At 39.7% G+C, this 14,945-nt stretch overlaps 1 long non-coding RNA gene across 2 annotated transcripts; it reads right to left on the reverse strand.

Moving 5' to 3' along the window:
* Positions 1 to 148: 148 nt before the first annotated feature.
* LOC131195885 (uncharacterized) lies at positions 149 to 6,967 on the reverse strand. Of its 2 annotated transcripts, none has more exons than XR_009154569.1 (4): positions 6,930 to 6,967; positions 5,875 to 6,005; positions 1,794 to 1,925; positions 149 to 354 (listed from the first exon to the last, which is right to left on the reverse strand). It is a non-coding gene; the product is annotated as an uncharacterized LOC131195885 (long non-coding RNA). The 2 variants fall into 2 exon arrangements; XR_009154570.1 differs by lacking the exon at positions 149 to 354 and adding an exon at positions 500 to 634.
* Between the last annotated feature and the right edge of the window lie 7,978 nt (positions 6,968 to 14,945).

Consider the following 14,945-nt stretch of genomic DNA (forward strand, 5'->3'; position numbering starts at 1 on the left):
AATTTTGTAGCTAATATCTGGTATTCCTAAAACTGCTTTATCAGTTTGTGCAGCAAATCCACCTTGCATGTTCACTCTGAATTAAAAAATGAAATCACTTACATCAAACAAGTAAGCACATTATTGCATAGCACCAAGGTTTATGAAATAAATTAGCAACAAAAATTCCTACCTTTTGTTTTAATCAATATTTTGCTAACTCTTACTATTAAGTTTGTCACTTGTGATAACTGACAGTTTACTCATTAGCGCCAGAGAGCAAGAGACTCCTTAATGCTTAGGCATTGATGTCATCAAATTCCAGCTTTTCCTTTATCAGAATTTCAACTCCCGCAAGGGTCTGGTTGTCACAAGCTGGCAAATAAGAAGATCAAGATTTTTTTTAAAAAATCTCCTCTATATTTCTGTTTACCTTAAAGAACTATTTCATGAGGAAAAAAAAACAATTGAATAATGGAAAACTTACTAAATCTTTATTACTTTTTAATTTTTTAAAATACCCACTTTGAAAGTTCAGTATATTTACTTAAGAATTAAATGTTCAAAGAGATAAAAATTAGAAATCATTGAGCTTTGTTTATATAATAGCAACAAATGTTTTAAATAGGCATTTTCTCCTTTTCTTTTGCACAATCTGAAAAACAATGGAACATAGCAAAAGATTATTTTTTTATGATAGAAAGAAAATTCCACAGACAAATTTTCACACTATCTAATGATGTAATGGAAAACGTTATCAGAATTAGCTGGTGTGGTGAAGATTTAATGCTATATTTAAAAAAAACGGAACTATTTTATTCCATTGTTTTCCTTCTTTTGGTATTATTTTCCTTTATTTTAGTATATTAAAACAAACAGATTAAAAGTAATATACCCCACAAGTAAAAAATAGAACATCAAAAGCCCTTAAGGGATAAATGAACTATGGAACACATTTACCGTAACTTTATTGCTTCATTGTTAAGAATTTGTATGTCTGGATACTATACAGTATAAAGCTTTGGAAGTGATGAACAAATAAAGACTGTTATTTTATTTGTCAGAATCTGTGTTGCTTATTATAAAAATATCAAAAGGAAATAAACATTTGCTGGGTCTTTCTACGCTGCATGCCATTTCTCACACCCCACTAATCGTAGGATGACAAAAGAACTAGATTTGTGGGTAGGTGCAGAGGCTGTTTCAGGAAAGTAACTGAATATAGCTAATGTTTAAATGTAGTAAACAGAAGCTTTTTGCACCTTTTAAACATGTGTTTCTTCATTTGCTCTGGAGACTGTTTGGATTTTTTTTAAAAAAGGAGACTATTTTTGTACTAGGGAATGATGTCATTTCTTGACATGGCCACATCAGCCAAAATTTTGTATAAAATAATCCCATTTTCTTTAATTTTTTGTTGAAAATACTGGACTTTTTTATAAAGTAAAGAAACAAAAGACATGATCCTTCAAAGTATGAACACCACCTAAAACTCCAGCTGACAGAAGGGCTATTGCAGGCAGGCACATACAAGTCCCTGTCTATTGGATTAAGCCATGACACTTCTGACAATCTTTCTCCTGGCCATCTTTCCTGGAAATCATGGGCTTTAATCATAGCTGGAATTAGGATGCATGACAGGTGATTATGTGATGGAACAGCTCCAGGCACAGCTGTGCTGATTCCTATTATTGGTAACTCTGTAATTGCAGCTTTTCAAAAACAAAGTTATTTAGAATTGAGAATAATGGGGGAAGGGGATGATAGCAGGTACATTTTGTGGGGAATAAGGATAGGGGCGAATAACTACTTACAGTTGTTAAGATAAAATCTGTCAAAACTTCATCCAGTTTTCTTAACAATTCTTGGCTTAAATTTTTCTTTATCTTTTTTAATGTAAGCAGTTTGACATCTTTTCATTCTTTCTTGGAAGCCAATTACAGATTCTGTTTTTAGAGGAAGCGAGAAAAGACGTTGAAATAATTCCTTCTTGAAATATAAAACTTCTGATTATATTCTTATGAGCATTTTTCTCATTAATTCATTAAAGATATTTCACTCCCCTAACTATGATAATATAAATATTAGTATTCCAAGATATATTTCAAGTTATGCAATGCTGCTTTCACACATCATTATTACATTTTACATATTAGGATTAATTTGAATTTTAGAAACAGTAGGACAGTCTTTTTGGCACACATCAGACAGATTCAATATCCATTAATGTGTAGAAGTGTCTGCCTCTTTATGTCTTTATACTGATTTTCACATTTGACTAGTGCTTATTAGTCATTAAGGCATTTCTTATTCTTCAAAACTCTAATGCACCTCATCCATCCAAGACTGTTTATCTGTACCTGCTTTTCTTTTGAAGAAACAATGGCTCCAAGTGCTAAAAAAATAGAAATATACTTATTTCTTAAAATTAAATAATTCAACACAAACTATTTTGTGTTTGACTATAACTTCATTTTAAAAGGGAAAATATACAACTTTGGTACACTTCTTTGACAATCTTGAACTGTTTAGTTGTCTCATATTCTATTATAACTTTCTCCTGGTTATCAAAAATTCTTCAATGGCCCAATGTTTTGAAGGGGTATTCATAATTTCTCACATTTTTCACATTAAAAAGATTTTATATAAATAATGTTCTTTTTGGAACTCCTTGCCTTTTCAATTATTTATCAGATTACAATAGAAAATAATTAATCAAGGGTTAGCAATTATATCTCAAATTCCCCTGGCTCTTTGAACCCTTATTAATATAAATATAACTTCTTGTCTCTTGCTGTTATCTGGATCTCAGTCCAGATAACAGCAAGTTAGTTTAGTCTGGATGTAGTTTCTTCTGCTTTCCTTCAGCTATTTATAGTATGTGAACAGAGAATCATTTTGTCTTTTTTTGCATCACAAAACAGTGTTGTTCATTATATTGATGAAGGCCTCAGAACTATTAATCATGTTAAATCTGAATGTGAAAGATTACTGGTCAGGCCAATTTGGGCAACTATGTAGGCACTGCAGTTGTTGCACTGCTGACTCTAGATTAGGTAGTTCACTCTTTTATTAATAGTGGTTCAGCAATGTGCTTTTCTTTATAAGCTTGACAGACCTTGTGGATTAGGCCATGCCGGTAGGTCAGTTTTGAGGTAACAATTTCTCAGATGATTGCATCTATGTCAAACAATTTCAGGGAGGCTTTTAATATCTGTCTGTAACATTTCCTCTGCCGTCCATACAAGCATTTTCCAGCACAGCAGTTCTCAAAAGGAGTGCTTAGATATATCTTCATCTGGCATACACATGGTATGACCTGCACACCAGGTTTGTGTCCTCATCAATGTATGAACAGATGTTACATATGCTCTATAGAGAACTTCAGTGTCTGGTACTTCATCTAGCCATTTGATACCTAATATTCTGTGAAGACAAGTCATGTGAAAATGATTGAGCTATCTTATATGCCTTGGTACACAGTCCATGTTTTACTGGCATATATAAAGCTACTGAGTACCACAACTTGGTAGGCTTCAATTTTGTTGCTGGAATAATTCATCAATGTTCCAACACAATGGAGTAGAGTTACCAAAAGCAGAATTTGCCCTTGCTCTTCTCCAGTTAGAGTATTCTGTATCAATACTCACTGCTCAAAAGAAAATATTGTCAAGGTAATTGGTTATAATGTCTGCCTTTAATTGTGATTTTGTGTACTATATATGATGCATGAGGACAGGCTGATATATATGTTCAGTTCTTTTAAAATTGATGGTACCTCCAAAGTTATTACAAGCTGTGTTTGTCCATTGTAACCAACTTTCTCCCCAATTCCACCTAGGTCCAGTGATAAGGCAAAAATAGAGACAGCCAGAGATGAGACCAGGTAGAATGGATGACCAGGATGTCTTCGATGCCTTATCATGCACATTGCACAACACTTGCAGACACTACCTTGTTAAATCCTGAACCTTCAATTGGTCTCATCTATGCTGAGAAGATAAATCTCTGGTAGATTTAATTCCCTGAAGGTTTAAGAGCCATTACCCATTACCCTACCTTCACCTGATTTAGCTAGCTTGTCAAAGCTGTTGCCCATTGTATGGCTGCTATCACATGCAAACAGCGACAAGAAGCTACAGTTGTGAGCTGAATGCCTGGTGGGGATGAAAGGTGAGTGGAGTGACCTGAAGTGATATATTTTCCCACCAAAGGTGCTAACCCTCCTTACATTCAAAATAACCATATCTAATGTCATATCTTGTTAGTCGGATAATTTTATTTTGTTTTACTTGTTATCTTCAATTTAAATTACAAATTTGTATAGTTGGTGATTTGTGTCATAGGTCTTGTTTTGTTGATTGAACAGTTTTCCAGCTTTGCTTGCAAAGTGCATAGTCAATCATATTTTATTGTTGTGTATATGGTATGTTGACATAATCTGTCATCTTTTACGTTGCTGTATGTAGAAATTTGCTGTAAACAGTGATTTATCTTAGCAAAAGTCTATTAGCCTTCTTCTGTTTTGTTTTATATATAAAGCCATTCTGCATGGCTTCTGTATGATTATATGGAAACTGATTTTTATAAAGAAAATGTCCTTTTACAGTTTTTAAATACTGCTACATCTTTCTTGGACTGTTGACACATAAGTGATGAGTTTAATCTTGTAATAAGAATTACTTTTGTAAGATTTCGACACATTTATTTATTTATTTATTCAATTTTTATACCGCCCTTCTCCCGAAGGACTCAGGGCGGTGTACAGCCAAGGTAAAACTGACAATGTAATATACAATTAAAATACGAATTAAAAAACTTATTACATAATTGGCCTAAAACTTTGGAACATAAAAACTAAAACCCACTAAAAATTAGTAATAAAAAAAATTAAAACCAATAAAATTTAAGCCAGCCCCGCGCGAATAAATAAATGTGTTTTTAATTCACGGCGGAAGGTCCGAAGGTCAGGTATTTGGCGTAAGCCCGGGGGAAGCTCGTTCCAGAGGGTAGGAGCCCCCACAGAGAAGGATCTACCCCTGGGGGCCGCCAGCCGACATTGCTTGGCGGACGGCACCCTGAGAAGTCCCTCTCTGTGTGAGCGTACGGGTTGGTGGGAGGCATGAGATAACAGCAGGCGCATGACTTTATAAATCACATTAGGCAACATTTTTCAACCTTGGCAACTTTTAAGAGGTGTGGACTTCAACAGAGTCCAGAGATGGGTTATAGCAGGCTCTGACCAGTTCTGGAGAACCGGTAGCGGAAATTTTGAGTAGTTCGGAGAACCGGTTGTAAAAATTCTGACTGGCCCCATCCCCATCTATTTTCTGCCTCCCCAGTCCCAGCTGATTGGGAGGAAATGGGGATTTTGCAGTATCCTTCCCCTGCCACGCCCACCAAGCCATGCCCACAGAACCAGTAGTCAATTTTTTTTAAACCCACCACTGTCAGAGTCCCCCAGAGTTGAGGTCCACACAAGTTGTCAAGGTTGAAAAGCACTGCATTAGGGGAATATTACTGTATCTCCTAATCATGTTTTCAGTGACAGGTGGATTTTGGGATGGTACTGAAGTTTGAAACACTAAATTCTGTCTCTCAGAGGCTTCTATCTGATCTTATGAATGCACATCATATTTAATCAGGTTGACGTATTAATCCAGCTATCGGATTTTATGAAGTGTTTATTTTCTACCTAGGAAAAACTGAAAAAGGAGCAGAAATTCAATGTAAATTTTATTTGTTGTATATACTTATTATTTTAGACATTATCTGTCTCCAAAAGATCTTGGGTGGCTCATCCTTTAAAAACAAGCTTGTTTGTTTTTTAAAGAAAAGTCACAGACATCTAGAACAGAAGGAAACCAAACAAAGCAACAGCAACAACAAACATACTTGGGCTCAGTAAGCCATCCTTCTTCAAGGCCTGGGAAAACAGCCAGGGTTTCAGTAACTTGTGGAAACATCATTAGAGTGGGAGCCATATGAATCTTGGGGATGGGGAATAGCATTCCAGAGGACAGCTGCTGCAACAGAGAAGGCATATTTCTTAGGTCCTGATAGATGACAATGTTTAACAGAAGGGAGCTGGAGCATGCTTATTTCATCCAGTCTTGTTGGACAGGCAGAAATTATGGAAGACAGATGGCCCCTCAAATAACAACTCTGTTTTATGAAGGGCTTTACAGCTGATAAATGGGTACCTAGAAACTAACTCAGAACCACTTAAATTAATGGAGGAACAAAGTCATATGGGCACACTGTGGCAGATTGATTACTTCCTGAGAGGCTGCATTCAGGAAAATCTGGGAGATCTTCAAGAATAGTCTCCTGCAGGACACATGACAATAGTCAACAGGAGATAACACAAGTGACTATCTAAAGGGCCTCCTAATCTAAGAATGGGTATAACTGGTATATTAATACAGGTAGTCTCGACTTACAACCATTCACTTAATCACTGTCAGAAATTACAATGGTGCTGAAAAAAGTGACTTATATCTTCATAAGACCAATCTTCATACTTATGGCATCCCTGTGGTCACATGGTCAAAATTGGGGCATTTTGGGGCCCCAAATTGGGGCAAAACTGGCATGTATTTACAGTAGTTGCAAATTCCCTTCACAGCTGCATGATTCACTTAATGAAAATGGTGATTCGTAAAATCAGTGTGACTCACTTAATGACAGCATCATTTAGGGATGGAAGCTTCAGTCCCTAATGTGTTTTTAAACCAAGGACCTATGTGTCTTTGGCCACAGCTACCACCTGCGATAAATGCAAGTAGAGTGATTTGATGGGTTAAATTGTTTTAAGGCTTTTTCTGATTTCTGCTCAATTGTTACCCCAGTAAATCCAAAAAGAAGGGGCAGGATGATAGGTAAGAAGTATACAATAGGAAAAAGAAAGACTTCAGTAGCCAGCAATTTCAAGAAAGTACATGTGTTACCCTCTTATGCTCACAGACTCTGAGAAGACTGTCACTGTACCTGATAATGAAAAACAAAACTATTAGAGCACTGAACTGTAGAATACTTCTACAATATACTATTTCAACATCTCATTAATCAAAGCGCTAAGACTGAAGAACATTTGCTAAAATATAAATTGTGAATGGAATTTAGGGCTGAATCTCATTTTCTCATTCCTTACTTTGGAATTATCCTTGAGAAGAAATGTAAAGAAATGTATGTTTACAGACACACTGGCTATGTATTCATTTCTCTGGACATTTCTGAATCACTAGCAAACTTTGGCTTTAAATTTGAAAGAACCCACTTTCATTTTAGGAATCTTCTGAATTTATCTTACATGATTCAATTTGATGAGGGATTTGGCCAAATATAAAATATAACCATATTAATTTTTAATCCTGTACCTGGAATAAGGACTACAGGGTCTTAAAAAGGGAGTTTGTTGTAAGTAGTATAAAATCAACAGCAATCCTGATCCATCTAATATTTTTAACAAACAGAACTGATCCAACATGATACTTGGACTGAATGGAGCAACATTAGCTGCTGTTTGTAAAAAAATTAAATTTTGCAACTTTGGAATTAAGCTAGCAAGACTATCAAAACAAACTAACTGAAAACAAACTAATTGAGTAAAGCAGTTGACACTGGATTTTAGTGGTACTAAAAAGAAGATTGAATAAAGATTACTAGGAAAAGAAGTCTTTAGGGGGCAAAAGCTAGAAACTTAAAATTACATTTTGTCCTCTAGTGTCCTCTCTTACGACCTGCATTGGGGAAAACTAGGCCACATTTTTGCTCTGCTGTCCCCTGGTTTGGCTTTTGCAGTGACTATGAAGTCTCCTACCTGTTTGCTTATTTATTTATTTATTATTCATATTTGTATACCGCCCTATCTCCCGAAGGACTCAGGGCGGTTCACAGGCAAATAAAACATTTATATACACATTAAAATAACCATTAAAAAACTTATTCTAATGCCAAATTTTAAAATATAAATATAAATATTAAAACCAATTTAAAACCCCTATAAATTTAAAATCTAGGCCAGTCCTGCACAGATGAATAAATGTGTCTTGAGCTCGCGACGGAAGGTTCGGAGGTCCGGAAGTTGTGAGTCCTGGGGAGTTCGTTCCAGAGGGTGGGAGCCCCACAGAAGGCCCTTCCTGGGCGTCGCCAGGCAGCACTGCCTAGCTGACGGCACCCTGAGGAGTCCCTCTCTGTGAGAGCGCATGGGTCGGTGAGAGGTATTAGGTAGCAGTAGGCGGTCCCGTAGATAACCCGGCCCTATGCCATGGAGCGCTTTGAAGGTGGTTACCAAAACCTTGAAGCGCACCCGGAAGGCCACAGGTAGCCAGTGCAGTCTGCGCAGGATTGGTGTCATACGGGAGCCACGAGGGGCTCCCTCTATAACCCACGCAGCTGCATTCTGAACTAACTGCAGCCTCCGGATGCCCTTCAAGGGGAGCCCCATGTAGAGAGCATTGCAGTAATCCAGGCGAGACGTCACAAGGGCGTGAGTGACCGTGCACAGGGCATCCCGGTCTAGAAAGGGGCGCAACTGGTGCACCAGGCGGACCTGGTAAAAAGCTCTCCTGGAGACGGCCGTCAAATGGTCTTCAAAAGACAGCCGTTCATCCAGGAGGACGCCCAAGTTGCGCACCCCTTCCATCGGGGTTGATTCTGCTTGATTCTGGGACTGTGTATTAACTATCTAGCTGCACATTAAAAAAGAGAAAAGTTTACTATATCCTGCCTCCATGAATTTAGAATTACCCATTCACTACAACAATATATACAAATTATTAACATGGTTTGCAATCCTCAGATCATGCCTACCAGAAAACTCGAGTGGGGATTTTGTAAACACCCATTGGAACAGCATCTTGGCCTCTGTGCAGTGGATTAAGTAAAAGAAATCAACTTGTCACTGCCCTGTCTATGATGATTTTAGGAGGAAGATATAGCTAGTCCTCGACTTACGATCACAATTGAGCCCAAAATTTCTGTTGTTAGGTGAGACATTAAGTGAGTTTTGCCCCATCTTGCAACATTTCTTGTTAAGCGAATCACTGCAGTTGATAAGTTGGTAACACTGCAACCATCGTAAGTATGAACCGGTTGCCAAGCATTTGGATTTTGATTAGTGCTCGTGGCCATGCTACAAAGGTTGTAACTGTGAAAAATGGTCATAAATCACTTTTTTCTGCACCGCTGTAACTTTGAACGGACACTAAATGAATTGTTATAAGTTGAGAACTACCTGTACTGAGGATAAGCAGATTTTAGCAGTTAGATCCCAAACAACTCAACTGTCTTCTTGTGGATTTGATTCCAACTGTATTCAGATTGCTATCTTTTGCTATGAATTTTTTTGTACTTAATTTTAGTTTTGGTTCCATTTTAACTCTCCTACGTAACTCTTCTTTGTTGTTCTTTTTTTCTTATTACAGCTTTTTTTTTAAAAAAAGAAAAACACTATATAATGATGTTACAATGTGTGGACACTGATAAATCTTTCAATTGACTGGGTATCATCCTCCCACTGATTTAAAGCAGAATGTCTAATCATAGCAGTGACACAACATCTCTTAAATGACACAAGTTCTAAATAGTTAACATAGGTGCTTTCACTAAATTAATACTTAATAGAGAATTATATTTGTTTATTTATAAAAATCCAACCTATTGAATTAAAAGCGGCATAAACCAAAGGCTAATGACTAGCAAATGTTACTGCAGTTAGGAATTACTCTCCTCCAATGCACTTATTATAATCCACATACAGTACTTCTAAAAGCCTTGCTATGATTTAGGAACCCAGCCATGCTGCTTTAAGTCGCTTAGGAGCTTTTGAAAATCATTTCCCTTAATTTAACAAATGATAACAGCTTTTCTCTTTCTGTTGACTTTCAGAATTAAGGAAAAGTGGATTTAAACAGCAAAGGAGTTCTGAGGCTTCTGCTAAAAGGTATTCCACTGCTTTATAATAAGATTACCGCTTTATAGCCTTGTGAATTTTAATTGCGTAATAAAGAAGAGTCAAGAATAAACAGAATATCGTACAAAGAGAATAAGGAAAACCAACACAATCCCAAATATCTTTATCACTTCCTAGTTTTGGATCTCAGAACTCTGGGTTCAGCCTGACCCAACTCAGGGCCGCAACAGCGGCAGCCGCTTCAGCCCCATGATCTATAACCTCCCCTTCTTCAATTCCTGGGTCATCTGATTCCAGGAAGGCTTTGTGTTCCTCCACATAGGCCGTAGCCTCCGCAATTGTACTGATTTTTTTCGTAATGCCCTCCCGGAAAATCATCAATCCCTCTGGCATCAGCCATCTGAAGCCCACTCCTTCTGGTACAATTTGCTTGACAAAAAATAATATTTCTTTCTTTTTTCACGTACCTGTCTGGGAATCTGCCTCAGAATGGCTATCTCCCTGCCCCTGTAAATCAGTGCCCCACTCCTATGTTTTCTAAGAATTTCATCTCTCGTCTCTCTTCTCACAAATTTGACATGAACCTCTCTGGGAACTGCATGCGTGCGTGCATATTGCGAATTAACTCTATAAACTCGATCCACATCCCAATTCATGAAATCAACACCTCTCCCAAGAAATTCTCCCAACAATTTAGTCACAACATCTCTCAAGTCTTCTTGGTCCACTTCTTCCAAATTTTGAAACCTAAGGAAATAAGACATTTTATCCATCTGTGGTCAAGCACAGCATTGCCTGTCGTCTCCTCTCTTTTCTGCACTGCCCGCATCTCACCCTCAAACCTTCCACTTTCTGCTTGTTTTCTGCTGAAACTTGTTGAGTATCCTTTAAATCCTTTTGGATAGTCACAATTTCTGCTCTTATTTCATCAATTTCTTGTCCATATTAGATAACTTTTCCAAAATTCTCTCCATCTCTCCAGCAGTTGGTCTCTGACCTTTTGCCATTAAGGAAAAAAATACAAAATCCTCAGGCAGGCACGGTATCCTTGTAATTTCCTCCGGATCCACCAGGGGCACTCACAGGAGCAACGAGTCCAGAGTACAGTTAGTCAACCAGGAAGCCGAAGGAAGTGATGTCATCAAAATTCTCATAGTGAAGGCGGAAGCTGGGCGCCACCACTGTTCCCCAGAAGGAGGGGCCTCAAACCTTCCCTCCTAAATTTCTCCATCACCTCTTCTCTCCAGAGCTCCACAAAACCGGTAATCTTCTTATTTTAAGTTCTCCTCTCTCCAGAATAACTCGTGCTCCTTCCAACCGCAGGGAGAAAACCCCCGCACTCCGGAGCAGTCCACTCACGTTTACCGATATTCCCTTCCCTTCTCCTCCTCAATTCTTCTCCGTGCCCTGTTCACCACCAGGCTGCTGCAGTTATAAATCCAATGCCCCGGTGTCACCGGGCACAGCGGCCCAGGCGGCGGCCAAAATAATGGCCGCGGCCTGTGGCCTCCGAACCCCGCCGAGCCTAGGACGCGCCAGCATCGGTCCCCACAGTCCTGTATGTCGGCTGGGAGACCCCTGGCGAGCCGTCCGTGCGGCAGGTGTCCTTTTCGGAACACCTGGCCCCTGAGGGCCTCGGCGGCGGCCGGATTCGGGCGCTGGAGGCAGGAGAAGCCTTCCAGACGTCCGTTGCCGCTGGATACCGGAAGTCGTCTCTTCCATCCATCTAATATTTTTAACAAACAGAACTGATCCAACATGATACTTGGACTGAATGGAGCAACATTAGCTGCTGTTTGTAAAAAAATTAAATTTTGCAACTTTGGAATTAAGCTAGCAAGACTATCAAAACAAACTAACTGAAAACAAACTAATTGAGTAAAGCAGTTGACACTGGATTTTAGTGGTACTAAAAAGAAGATTGAATAAAGATTACTAGGAAAAGAAGTCTTTAGGGGGCAAAAGCTAGAAACTTAAAATTACATTTTGTCCTCTAGTGTCCTCTCTTACGACCTGCATTGGGGAAAACTAGGCCACATTTTTGCTCTGCTGTCCCCTGGTTTGGCTTTTGCAGTGACTATGAAGTCTCCTACCTGTTTGCTTGATTCTGGGACTGTGTATTAACTATCTAGCTGCACATTAAAAAAGAGAAAAGTTTACTATATCCTGCCTCCATGAATTTAGAATTACCCATTCACTACAACAATATATACAAATTATTAACATGGTTTGCAATCCTCAGATCATGCCTACCAGAAAACTCGAGTGGGGATTTTGTAAACACTCAGTGGAACAGCATCTTGGCCTCTGTGCAGTGGATTAAGTAAAAGAAATCAACTTGTCACTGCCCTGTCTATGATGATTTTAGGAGGAAAATATAGCTAGTCCTCGACTTACGATCACAATTGAGCCCAAAATTTCTGTTGTTAGGTGAGACATTAAGTGAGTTTTGCCCCATCTTGCAACATTTCTTGTTAAGTGAATCACTGTAGTTGATAAGTTGGTAACACTGCAACTATCGTAAGTATGAACCGGTTGCCAAGCATTTGGATTTTGATTAGTGATCATGGCCATGCTACAAAGGTTGTAACTGTGAAAAATGGTCATAAATCACTTTTTTCTGCACCGCTGTAACTTTGAATGGTCACTAAATGAATTGTTATAAGTTGAGAACTACCTGTACTGAGGATAAGCAGATTTTAGCAGTTAGATCCCAAACAACTCAACTGTCTTCTTGTGGATTTGATTCCAACTGTATTCAGATTGCTATCTTTTGCTATGAATTTTTTTGTACTTAATTTTAGTTTTGGTTCCATTTTAACTCTCCTACGTAACTTTTCTTTGTTGTTCTTTTTTTCTTATTACAGCTTTTTTTTAAAAAAAAGAAAAACACTATATAATGATGTTACAATGTGTGGACACTGATAAATCTTTCAATTGACTGGGTATCATCCTCCCACTGATTTAAAGCAGAATGTCTAATCATAGCAGTGACACAACATCTCTTAAATGACACAAGTTCTAAATAGTTAACATAGGTGCTTTCACTAAATTAATACTTAATAGAGAATTATATTTGTTTATTTATAAAAATCCAACCTATTGAATTAAAAGCGGCATAAACCAAAGGCTAATGACTAGCAAATGTTACTGCAGTTAGGAATTACTCTCCTCCAATGCACTTATTATAATCCACATACAGTACTTCTAAAAGCCTTGCTATGATTTAGGAACCCAGCCATGCTGCTTTAAGTCGCTTAGGAGCTTTTGAAAATCATTTCCCTTAATTTAACAAATGATAACAGCTTTTCTCTTTCTGTTGACTTTCAGAATTAAGGAAAAGTGGATTTAAACAGCAAAGGAGTTCTGAGCCTTCTGCTAAAAGGTATTCCACTGCTTTATAATAAGATTACCGCTTTATAGCCTTGTGAATTTTAATTGCCATTTTTGTTATTGAGATGCAAAAAACCCCAAGTATTTTGAAAACAGCATTTATTAGTGCTGTATTCTGTTATGGGGATTCAAAGGACCCTACCTAGTGGCACTGAGGGAAGTGGCACCTACCTAGTGGCACTGAGGGAAGCGAGACGTTGTTACATCTCCTCCCTCATTGCGTCGGCAGATAACCGCCCGGCCGCCCTGTTTCGGGTGACCCGCTCTCTTCTTCAACAGGGGGAGCGGGATGATCCGTTACAGGGACGTGCCGAGGAGTTTAGTGGTTATCTATACAATAAAATCGTTCAGCTTCGGGATGGCTTGGACCAAAATTGGGTGGATCCAGGTGAGAGATCAGAGAGCCGTCTTGTTGAGACTGTTTGGGATGAATTTGACCCTGTGACTCCCGAGGACATGGACAGGTTGTTGGGGAGGTTGAATGCCACCACATGTTTACTGGACCCGTGCCCCTCCTGGTTGGTACTGGCCACGCAAGAGGTGACACGAGGCTGGCTCCAGGGGATTACTAACGCTTCTTTGTTGGAGGGGGTCTTCCCTGCCGCCTTGAAAGAGGCGGTGGTGAGACCTCTCCTCAAGAAGCCTTCCCTGGACCCAGATGTTTTAGGTAATTATCGTCCAGTCTCCAACCTTCACTTTGCGGCGAAGGTTGTAGAGAGTGTGGTGGCACGTCAATTACCCCAATACCTGGATGAAACTGTCTATCTAGACCCGTTCCAGTCCGGCTTTCGGCCCGGATACAGTACGGAAACAGCTTTGGTCGCATTGGTGGATGATCTCTGGAGGGCCAGGGATAGGGGTTATTCCTCTGCCCTGGTCCTATTAGACCTCTCAGCGGCTTTTAATACCATCGATCATGGTATCCTGCTGCACCGGTTGGAGAGTTTGGGAGTGGGAGGCACCGTTTATCAGTGGTTCTCCTCCTATCTCTCCGACCAGTTGCAGACGGTGTTGACAGGGGGGCAGAGATCGGCCCCGAGGCGCCTCACTTGTGGGGTGTCGCAGGGATCGATTCTCTCGCCTCTCCTGTTCAACATCTATATGAAGCCGTTGGGTGAGATCATCAGTGGTTTTGGGGTGAGGTACCAACTGTATGCTGATGACACGCAGCTGTACTTTTCCACCCCAGGCCACCCCAACGAAGCTGTCAATGTACTGTCCCGGTGTCTGGAAGCCGTACGGGTCTGGATGGGGAGAAACAGGCTCAAGCTCAATCCCTCCAAGACGGAGTGGCTGTGGATGCCGGCACCCCGGTACAGTCAGCTGCAATTGCGGCTGGCTGTTGGGGGCGAGTCATTGGCCCCGATGGAAAGGGTGTGCAACTTGGGTGTTCTCCTGGATGGACGGTTGTCTTTTGAAGATCATTTGACGACCGTATCCAGGAGAGCTTTTTATCAGGTTTCCCTGATTCGCCAGTTGCGCCCCTTCCTTGACCGGGATGCCTTATGCACGGTCACTCATGCTCTGGTTACCTCTCGCTTGGATTACTGCAATGCTCTCTACATGGAAGCTCTCCCCTTGAAGAGCACCCGGAGGCTCCAGTTGGTTCAGAATGCAGCTGCGCGGGTGATAGAGGGAGCCTCTCGTGGCTCCCATG

Source organism: Ahaetulla prasina, chromosome 3, assembly GCF_028640845.1.
Source record: "Ahaetulla prasina isolate Xishuangbanna chromosome 3, ASM2864084v1, whole genome shotgun sequence".
In the NCBI taxonomy this organism is placed as follows: domain Eukaryota; kingdom Metazoa; phylum Chordata; class Lepidosauria; order Squamata; family Colubridae; genus Ahaetulla; species Ahaetulla prasina.